Source organism: Gambusia affinis, linkage group LG24, assembly GCF_019740435.1.
Source record: "Gambusia affinis linkage group LG24, SWU_Gaff_1.0, whole genome shotgun sequence".
NCBI lineage: Eukaryota > Metazoa > Chordata > Actinopteri > Cyprinodontiformes > Poeciliidae > Gambusia > Gambusia affinis.
In genome coordinates, this window is record NC_057891.1 from 5,807,805 (window position 1) to 5,818,695 (window position 10,891).

Consider the following 10,891-nt stretch of genomic DNA (forward strand, 5'->3'; position numbering starts at 1 on the left):
ACTTGGATCGGATGGAGTGATAAACACATTAGCTTCGTTCTTTCTGGATTCTCTACTTTAGCATTTACGCCAAACAACGTGCTGAGCAGTTGCCTGTTTGTCTTTTCAGGATGTTAGAAATCTTCAGTGACGGTTTAGAAAGAAATTTAAAGTTGAAACATTCTAGCACTCCCCTCGCATCCTGTTTCCACCTGACACTGGAACATCTAAACATTTTCACATAAACACTTTATGCTTGGAGTTTGAACTCACAATCACCAGATTCAAAGTACAGCACTTTACTGACCGGCGAACCAAACTGAAACCTGTCAACTTTGTCTTTTAAGACTATCATTAAACTTAAGGGAAGCTTGAAAATTGAAATATCTTGTTGCTTCATATAGATTTAGTTGTCAGGAGAACTCCCTTTTCCTATACCAGCCCGCTCCCAAGATTTGAACCTGTGAGATCCCAGTCCCTTTCTTTCTGTTCTGTGCCAAAGCTGGGGAATAATAGGTTGCTTGCACATAGAGAGGCGATGCTAAAGAAAGCATGGAAAGTTGTGCCAAAAGGTAGGAAGAGTGGAACTAAACAGCAGATAACAGCTGTCGTTCCAAATATAAATAGAAACAGTTTTTCTAACGTCAACATCAGACCTACGTTTTTTTCACAAAACAAGGTACAATAAAAAATAAAAAAAATAGAATAAATATAAATATATAAATAAATAAATATATTTTTCTTGCCCATAATTTGATAGAGGGCACAGATCCGGCCCCTCCTCCTCACCATGGACCCAAAGTCTGAACAACATGGAGGCTCTGAGAGTCATTAAACTGAAGGCAGCCAGACAAGTTTATTTTTACTGAATTATTATATTTAGCTAAATATTATTGCTGAGAGGCACAAACAGGCCTTCTGACATACAGATTAAAAATAACAAAAATTTTGAAAAAAAAAAACAAACAAAAAAAAACCAACTCAAAAAGGGCACTAGGGGCATCAAGGAAAAAAAGGGCAGGGGCTCAAGCCCCCTTCACTCCCACCTCTGCACGTGCCTGTGTAGAATAGGTGCCTGCCATGATATTCAATATTCATGTACAATTTCCACATTTTAAGAAAAACTCCAAGAATTTACTGCTTTATTCATTTTTATTTAAAACTGTGAGAACATCTCAGTAAAGAAATCAAAATCGTCACATAATTCCCAGGGATGAAAGGGAACCAGGATGGATGGAACAATGAAGGGAACCAGGCTTGGATGGACGAGTTCATCTGGGTCAGAAAGCAGCTTCTTATCAGGACGGTATAGTTAAATCCTCATTTTCTTCTCTCAGATCTGCCCAGCAGGAGAAGCTCGCTGCATCTCCTCTCTTCCAGCGTCCATCGGCGGTGTGTCGCTATGTGAGAGCTGCCGTGGGACACCTGTTGACACTCTCCATGCTCAGACACAAATAAAAAGGAGAAACAGGAGCTCGAACATGAATTATTTTCCTTAACATTTGCTATGTTGTGATGGAAAATAAAAATCCAACAAAGAAAGAAGCTGCTGAGTGGAAGACCGAAGGGAAGAAGTCCTCTTCATTCTTAAACTTTAAATTCTAATGAACATTTAACACTGGAACTGGAAGACATTTACAATATCCTAAATAAATAAACAAAATCTACAAAATAAAAGGAATTATGAAGTCCATGGTCTCAATTAAGCCTGTTTTTAAAAAACTGTTTTGTTCACAAAAAATAAGATTGATGACTTTATTAATGCAGATTTTGGTACAAAACTGTGGAAAGAAAAATAACTGAGAAAACAAAAGCCGCTGAAATAAATAATGCAGAAAAAAAACAGAAAATGACAAACGGCAGCATAAATCACAATAAACCAGTATAGACCATGGCAACACTAAAATGATGCAAAAACACATTCTCAAAAATCAATATACAATAAATTCTAACATTTAACACTAAAATTGGAAGACATTTTATCTAAAATAAATAAAACATAATTAATTATAAAGTACCAGATTGAAGACTTATCCAGTTTTTGGTACAAAGAAAAAAAAAAAAAAGATAGACTGATGTTTTGATAAGCGTTTCAAGTTCGGCTATTTCTTCTGTCTGGCGATGGGGAGCGATGAAGGGCAAAATCTGAGAAGAAAAAAAAAAACAAAAAACAAAAAAAAACAGCCAATCAAGGTGGATTCCTGAACGACAACAAGACAGGTGAAGGTTTAAGGTCAAACCCTTAACTCAGAATGAAATTGTCACTTTTCAAAAACACGCAAACTTTAACAGCAGCAAAATACCTGCAGCGTTTCTTGAGGAAAACTGCTGAACCCGATCGTAGGGTCACTGAGGTCATCCATCAGCAAGGGGTGGGAGGAGGAGATGAGGGCCTTTTCTGTCCGATGAAGGGGATCCGATGAAGGACGAAATCCGGGACGAAAAACTAGATGATCCAGGAGAATTCCTGAAGGACAACAAGACGGGCACAAGTTCAAGGTCAAACCCATACTCTGAAGTCATCACTTTTCAAATACTCTACATACCTCTCTGCTGCAAAATACCTGCAGCGTTTCTTGAGGAAGACATCTGAGCCCGATGGCAGGGTCACTGAGGTCATCCATCAGCGGTGGGGGCAATGAAGGCCTTTTCCATCGGGAGCAGTCGGGGAGTGGGTGGGTCACTTGAGGACTTTTCTCTATCAGTAGCTGGGGTTTTTGTAGTCACTGCATTAGATTTTAAACAATTACCCATCGGCCGGGTTCATTTTCGCACACAACCGACCGAAAGTCAACTTACCCTTTTACCCGTCGGCCGGGTTCCTGGTAGAGTGAAGTTCTGCTGCACTGCCGCTACATGCATGCTCTGGATTGGGGACTGCTGCAAAGTCAACGACTCAACACAAGCGATTTGCTGTCGCCCCCTGCTGATCAGGGAGAGTGAACGCTGTTAGTAACGACTCCGTACAATTTGCTGGGTTTAGTTTGGTACAAACTTTTAAAACTACTTTATAATTAAGTGAACCTAATTTGGATCAATCGTAACCTGACTAAAATGAAATGACTCATAAAATGCCTTGACAACAACATAGTTGTGAATTAGCGTTAAAACTAAGCTTTTAACCCTTTGGTATCTATTTTGAAGGTTTTAAATGTTTGGTATCTATTTTGAGGGTTTTAAATGTTTGGTATCTATTTTGAAGGTTTGGTATCTATTTTGAGGGTTTTAAATGTTTGGTATCTATTTTGAAGGTTTTAAATGTTTGGTATCTATTTTAATGGTTTTGAACTTTCTTGTATTGTTGTTGGGATTTTTGTTTTTTATATATTGTTTATTGGTGGGGCTAATTTTTAGTTTGAAAGTTCAATTTTACATATTGCCAATTCACAACAAATGTCATCTCAATGCACCTTGAAGTAATTTTAGTTAAATCACGTGTATTCCATAAGATCAGCTGATTATTAAAGTACTTTAAAAAGTTTGTACCAAACTAAACCCAGCAAATTGTACGTAGTCGTTACTAACAGCGTTCACTCTCCATGATCAGCAGGGGGCGACAGCAAACCGCTTGTGTTGAGTCGTTGACTTTGCAGCAGTCCCCAATACAGAGCATGCATGTAGTGGCAGTGCAGCAGAACTCCACTCTACCAGGAAGATATCTTCAACAGAACCAGAACCGGGCTCAGCACCAGCAGCCATCTGACACGACCGACTGGAGGTGAAGGAAGACAGAGCAGAGACACAACAACAGGTCAACCTGTCAGGAGAACTTTCCATGTTCATGGAAATGAAAAGGAGAGGGAGAAATGTTAGGTGATGGCAGCATCATGTCAGCCAATGCCCTCCTCCAGGAAGCAACCACAGCTAATCAGAACAGGAGACCAGGTGTAGCTCCTGTGGAAAGAAAAAACTGAGAAAACAAAAGCCGTTTAAATAAATAATGCAGTAAAAAACAGAAAATGACAAACAGCAGCATAAATCACAATAAACCAGTATAGACCATGGCAACATTAAAATGATGCAAAAACACATTCTAAAAAAAAAAAAAAAAATCAATAAACAATAAATTCTAACATTTAACACTAAAATTGGAAGACATTTTATCTAAAATAAATGAAACATAATTAATTATAAAGTACCAGATTGAAGACTTATACAGTTTTTGGTAGAAACAAAAAAAAAAAAAAAGATAAACTGATGTTTTGATAAGTGTTTCAAGTTCGGCTATTTCTTCTGTCTGGCGATGAAGGGCAAAATCTGACAACATTTCTTGAGGAAAACTGCTGAACTCGATCGTAGGGTCACTGAGGTCATCCATCAGCAGGGGGTGGGAGGAGGAGATGAGGGCCTTTTCTGTCCGATGATGGGGATCCGATGAAGGACGAAATCCGGGACGAAAAACTAGATGATCCAGGAGAATTCCTGAAGGACAACAAGACTGGCGCAAGTTCAAGGTCAAACCCAAACTCTGAAGTCATCACTTTTCAAATACTCTACATACCTCTCTGCTGCAAAATACCTGCAGCGTTTCTTGAGGAAGACATCTGAGCCCGATGGCAGGGTCACTGAGGTCATCCATCAGCGGTGGGGGCAATGAAGGCCTTTTCCATCGGGAGCAGTCGGGGAGTGGGTGGGTCACTTGAGGACTTTTCTCCTTCATCAGTCGCTGGAGTTTTTGTAGTCACTGCATTAGATTTTAAACATTTACCCGTCGGCCGGGTTCATTTTTGCACAAAACCGACGAAAAGGCAACTTACCCTTTTACCCGTCGGCCGGGTTCCTGGTAGAGTGAAGTTCTGCTGCACTGCCGCTACATGCATGCTCTGGATTGGGGACTGCTGCAAAGTCAATGACTCAACACAAGCGATTTGCTGTCGCCCCCTGCCGATCAGGTAGAGTGAACGCTGTTAGTAACGACTCCGTACAATTTGCTGGGTTTAGTTTGGTACAAACTTTTAAAACTACTTTGTAATTAAGTGAACCTAATTTGGATCAATCGTAACCTGACTAAAATGAAATGACTCATAAAATGCCTTGACAACAACATAGTTGTGAATTAGCGTTAAAACTAAGCTTTTAACCCTTTGGTATCTATTTTGAAGGTATTAAATGTTTGGTATCTATTTTGAGGGCTTTAAATGTTTGGTATCTATTTTAATGGTTTTGAACTTTCTTGTATTGTTGTTGGGATTTTTGTTTTTTATATATTCTTTATTGGTGGGGCTAATTTTTAGTTTTAAAGTTCAATTTTACATATTGCCAATTCACAACAAATGTCATCTCAATGCACCTTGAAGTAATTTTAGTTAAATCACGTGTATTCCATAAGATCAGCTGATTATTAAAAGTTTGTAAAACCAAAACCCAGCAAATAGTACGGAGTCGTTACTAACAGCGTTCACTCTCCATGATCAGCAGGGGGCGACAGCAAATCGCTTGTGTTGAGTCGTTGACTTTGCAGCAGTCCCCAATAAAGAGCATGCATGTAGCGGCAGTGCAGCAGAACTCCACTCTACCAGGAAGAAATCTTCAACAGAACCAGAACCGGGCTCAGCACCAGCAGCCATCTGACACGACCGACTGGAGGTGAAGGAAGACCGAGCAGAGACACAACAACAGGTCTACCTATCAGGAGAACTTTCCATGTTCATGGAAATGAAAAGGAGAGGGAGAAATGTTAGGTGATGGCAGCATCATGTCAGCCAATGCCCTCCTCCAGGAAGCAACCACAGCTAATCAGAACACGAGACCAGGTGTAGCTCCTGTGGAAAGAAAAAACTGAGAAAACAAAAGCCGTTGAAATAAATAATGCAGTAAAAAAACAGAAAATGACAAACAGCAGCATAAATCACAATGGACCAGTATAAGCCATGGCAACAATAAAATGATGTAAAAACACATTCTCAAAAATCAATAAACAATAAATTCTAACATTTAACTAAAATTGGAAGACATTTTATCTAAAATAAATAAAACATAATTAATTATAAAGTACCAGATTGAAGACTTATACAGTTTTTGGTAGAAACAAAAAAAAAAAAGATAAACTGATGTTTTGATAAGTGTTTCAAGTTCGGCTATTTCTTCTGTCTGGCGATGAAGGGCAAAATCTGACAACATTTCTTGAGGAAAACTGCTGAACCCGATCGTAGGGTCACTGAGGTCATCCATCAGCAAGGGGTGGGAGGAGGAGATGAGGGCCTTTTCTGTCCGATGATGGGGATCCGATGAAGGACGAAATCCGGGACGAAAAACTAGATGATCCAGGAGAATTCCTGAAGGACAACAAGACGGGCGCAAGTTCAAGGTCAAACCCAAACTCTGAAGTCATCACTTTTCAAATACTCTACATACCTCTCTGCTGCAAAATACCTGCAGCGTTTCTTGAGGAAGACATCTGAGCCCGATGGCAGGGTCACTGAGGTCATCCATCAGCGGTGGGGGCAATGAAGGCCTTTTCCATCGGGAGCAGTCGGGGAGTGGGTGGGTCACTTGAGGACTTTTCTCTATCAGTAGCTGGGGTTTTTCTAGTCACTGCATTAGATTTTAAACAATTACCCGTCGGCCGGGTTCATTTTCGCACACAACAGACCGAAAGGCAACTTACCCTTTTACCCGTCGGCCGGGTTCCTGGTAGAGTGAAGTTCTGCTGCACTGCCGCTACATGCATGCTCTGGATTGGGGACTGCTGCAAAGTCAACGACTCAACACAAGCGATTTGCTGTCGCCCCCTGCTGATCAGGTAGAGTGAACGCTGTTAGTAACGACTCCGTACAATTTGCTGGGTTTAGTTTGGTACAAACTTTTTAAAGTTGGGTGATGGCAGCATCATATCAGCCAATGCCCTCCTCCAGGAAGCAACCACAGCTAATCAGAACAGGAGACCAGGTGTAGCTCCTGTGGAAAGAAAAATAACTGAGAAAACAAAAGCCGTTGAAATAAATAATGCCGTAAAAAAAACAGAAAATGACAAACAGCAGCATAAATCACAATAAACCAGTATAGACCATGGCAACACTAAAATGATGCAAAAACACATTCTCAAAAATCAATAAACAATAAATTCTAACATTTAACACCAAAATTGGAAGACATTCCATCTAAAATAAATAAAACATAATTAATTAGAAAGTACCAGATTGAAGACTGATCCAGTTTTTGGTAGAAAGAAAAACAAAGATAAACTGATGTTGTTTTGATAAGTGTTTCAAGTTCGGCTATTTCTTCTGTCTGGCGATGAAGGGCAAAATCTGAGAGGAAAAAAAAAACAACAGCCAATCAAGGTGGATTCCTGAACGACAACAAGACAGGAGAAGGTTTAAGGTCAAACCCTTAACTCAGAATGAAATTGTCACTTTTCAAAAACATGCAAACTTTAACAGCAGCAAAATACCTGCAACATTTCTTGAGGAAAACTGCTGAACTCGATCGTAGGGTCACTGAGGTCATCCATCAGCAGGGGGTGGGAGGAGGAGATGAGGGCCTTTTCTGTCCGATGAAGGGGATCCGATGAAGGACGAAATCCGGGACGAAAAACTAGATGATCCAGGAGAATTCCTAAAGGACAACAAGACAGGCGCAAGTTCAAGGTCAAACCCATACTCTGAAGTCATCACTTTTCAAATACTCTACATACCTCTCTGCTGCAAAATACCTGCAGCGTTTCTTGAGGAAGACATCTGAGCCCGATGGCAGGGTCACTGAGGTCATCCATCAGCGGTGGGGGCAATGAAGGCCTTTTCCATCGGGAGCAGTCGGGGAGTGGGTGGGTCACTTGAGGACTTTTCTCCTTCATCAGTCGCTGGAGTTTTTGTAGTCACTGCATTAGATTTTAAACATTTACCCGTTGGCTGGGTTCATTTTTGCACAAAACCGACGAAAAGGCAACTTACCCTTTTACCCGTCGGCCGGGTTCCTGGTAGAGTGGAGTTCTGCTGCAGTGCCGCTACATGCATGCTCTGTATTGGGGACTGCTGCAAAGTCAACGACTCAACACAAGCTATTTGCTGTCGCCCCCTGCTGATCAGGGAGAGTGAATGCTGTTAGTAACGACTCCGTACAATTTGCTGGGTTTAGTTTGGTACCAACTTTTAAAACTACTTTATAATTAAGTGAACCTAATTTGGATCAATCGTAACCTGACTAAAATGAAATGACTCATAAAATGCCTTGACAACAACATAGTTGTGAATTAGCGTTAAAACTAAGCTTTTAACCCTTTGGTATCTATTTTGAAGGTTTTAAATGTTTGGTATCTATTTTGAGGGTTTTAAATGTTTGGTATCTATTTTGAGGGTTTTAAATGTTTGGTATCTATTTTGAGGGTTTTAAATGTTTGGTATCTATTTTGAGGGTTTTGAACTTTCTTGTATTGTTGTTGGGGTTTTTGTTTTTTATATATTGTTTGTTGGTGGGGCTAATTTTTAGTTTGAAAGTTCAATTTTATATATTGCCAATTCACAACAAATGTCATCTCAATGCACCTTGAAGTAATTTTAGTTAAATCACGTGTATTCCATAAGATCAGCTGATTATTAAAGTAGTTTAAAAAGTTTGTACCAAACTAAACCCAGCAAATTGTACGTAGTCGTTACTAACAGCGTTCACTCTCCATGATCAGCAGGGGGCGACAGCAAACCGCTTGTGTTGAGTCGTTGAATTTGCAGCAGTCCCCAATACAGAGCATGCATGTAGCGGCAGTGCAGCAGAACTCCACTCTACCAGGAAGAAATCTTCAACAGAACCAGAACCGGGCTCAGCACCAGCAGCCATCTGACACGACCGACTGGAGGTGAAGGAAGACGGAGCAGAGACACAACAACAGGTCAACCTATCAGGAGAACTTTCCATGTTCATGGAAATGAAAAGGAGAGGGAGAAATGTTAGGTGATGGCAGCATCATGTCAGCCAATGCCCTCCTCCAGGAAGCAACCACAGCTAATCAGAACAGGAGACTAGGTGTAGCTCCTGTGGAAAGAAAAATAACTGAGAAAACAAAAGCCGTTGAAATAAATAATGCAGTAAAAAAACAGAAAATGACAAACAGCAGCATAAATCACAATAAACCAGTATAAACCATGGCAACAATAAATGATGCAAAAACACATTCTCGAAAATCAATAAACAATAAATTCTAACATTTAACACTAAAATTGGAAGACATTTTATCTAAAATAAATAAAACATAATTAATTATAAAGTACCAGACTGAAGACTGATCCAGTTTTTGGTAGAAAGAAAAAAAAAAGATAAACTGATGTTGTGTATTTAAGATAGTCACTAATTGATTGTAGATATTTTGAAGTCTCCATACACCTCTATGGTAAGTCTGACGTCATTTCGACTGATCAGAATGTAATTAGAGATATCTGAAATAGGTATTTTATCTAGTAAAATTATAATTAGAGATATATTAAATCGCCAAAAACTTCTAGTCACAAAACAATTTGAGATATCTGGAATGCAAGGGCGGTAAAACCGAATTTATGTTAAAACGGCTTGCCATAGCTGAGCCCTCCTCCCCGAACCCTCCTGTCAAAATCGTCTGGAGCCGGGGCTGTCATCGATGAAAAAAGACAAAAACTTAGAATAAGATTTCCGAAATATAACTTACCAAATAACCAACGCAGCGATTTCTAACATGGCGCTCCCGCGGCCTACTTGCCATCACAGCAGCCTATTCGTAGGTAAAGGAGGCCTTGTTGTCCATAATCGATCAGCTGCTAGCTCTAGACGCCATTATAGCTCCTCAGGTGTTTCAGGGACGCCAACAACCAAACAAACCGCCGCTGAGAGGCCACGGTCGGGTCACTCCTTGTGTGCTGCTCTGTTAAGACACATAAAAAATGGCTTCACTGACGTGTAAGGTGGAAAAAGACAAAAACGTAGAATAAGGTTTCCGAAAAAAAAAAACTTACCGAATAACCAATGCAGCGATTTCAAACTTGGCCCTCCGGCGGCCTACTTGTCATCACTGCGGCCTATTCGTAGGTAAAGGAGGCCTTGTTGTCCATAATCGATCAGCTGCTAGCTCCAGACGCCATTATAGCTCCTCAGGTGTTTCAAGTACAAGACGCCAAACCAGGCCTCGACGAACACTGACACGATTACAGTCGGAACCACAAACATTTCAGTCATTAGGCCTGGCGTCCGCTCAGATTACGCGTTTTGGAATATCAGAGAATATCCTTTTTAATCCACATCACAAAATTCATGAATATCAGACCGACTGTTCCGTGTCTCCGCACAGCGAAGTGCGAACCGCTCTTTTTTCAAAAAACCCTTACGTTGAAGCTGCGTCATATTTCTATCCAGCATGGCGCATGCGCGTCACGCTCATTAATAACAAAAATGGCGACATTCGCCACTGTTGCCAGATTTGAAATTTTCCAGTCCAAACACAGGGTAAAACTAAACCTGTAAAATCTGCCCAACTGCAAAGAAACAGTAGGAATCTAAACCTCTAATAAAACTCATGTTAATAGCACGAGTTAATATAGCATAATCTGTGATTAGATTATGTTTTATTCAGAATCTAATCATAACCTTATATATTTTTAGAATAATTTAGAGAAACAGCAACATTTTACATTTATTTTTCATAATGTAGGACTGAATTTATTTTTAAGTTTTCAAAATGTAAACTTTTCTAAGAACTAATACATTTTTAGAAAAAATTAGAGAAACCCTAAAACTATATGAGGGATAAATTTGCTTTTTATATTTTCAAAGCTTAATAACAAACTGCTGCTCCAGTATGTCCTGAGTCTTATGGAGAGTGAAGAGTGTCAAATGATAAACAATAACTTGTGTAATAATTATTTAAATGTGCCATTAATTTATTAAAACTCTTCACCGTCCATAGATCTGTGTCTTTTGATCCATCCTTAAATAATATAAGCTTATTCATAAA

General features: G+C 39.8%; 3 long non-coding RNA genes across 12 annotated transcripts; all 3 read right to left on the reverse strand.

Annotated features, from left to right (window-relative positions):
- Positions 1 to 1,722: 1,722 nt before the first annotated feature.
- Positions 1,723 to 2,893, reverse strand: LOC122827361. Of its 2 annotated transcripts, none has more exons than XR_006370049.1 (4): positions 2,779 to 2,893; positions 2,526 to 2,687; positions 2,283 to 2,446; positions 1,723 to 2,124 (listed from the first exon to the last, which is right to left on the reverse strand). It is a non-coding gene; the product is annotated as an uncharacterized LOC122827361 (long non-coding RNA). The 2 variants fall into 2 exon arrangements; XR_006370048.1 differs by having other exon boundaries at positions 2,526 to 2,705; positions 2,779 to 2,883.
- A 696-nt stretch (positions 2,894 to 3,589) lies between these two features.
- LOC122827359 lies at positions 3,590 to 7,986 on the reverse strand. 9 transcript variants are annotated; one of them, XR_006370040.1, is made up of 9 exons: positions 7,872 to 7,986; positions 7,616 to 7,798; positions 7,373 to 7,536; positions 7,115 to 7,229; positions 6,783 to 6,876; positions 4,737 to 4,860; positions 4,481 to 4,663; positions 4,119 to 4,401; positions 3,590 to 3,873 (listed from the first exon to the last, which is right to left on the reverse strand). It is a non-coding gene; the product is annotated as an uncharacterized LOC122827359 (long non-coding RNA). The 9 variants fall into 9 exon arrangements; XR_006370044.1 differs by lacking the exon at positions 4,737 to 4,860 and adding an exon at positions 6,587 to 6,713; XR_006370046.1 differs by lacking the exons at positions 3,590 to 3,873; positions 4,119 to 4,401; positions 4,481 to 4,663; positions 4,737 to 4,860 and adding exons at positions 5,400 to 6,254; positions 6,334 to 6,513; positions 6,587 to 6,713 and having other exon boundaries at positions 7,634 to 7,798.
- A 647-nt stretch (positions 7,987 to 8,633) lies between these two features.
- On the reverse strand, positions 8,634 to 10,298 carry LOC122827362. Its single transcript, XR_006370050.1, has 3 exons — positions 9,897 to 10,298; positions 9,593 to 9,805; positions 8,634 to 8,946 (listed from the first exon to the last, which is right to left on the reverse strand). It is a non-coding gene; the product is annotated as an uncharacterized LOC122827362 (long non-coding RNA).
- Positions 10,299 to 10,891: the final 593 nt, after the last annotated feature.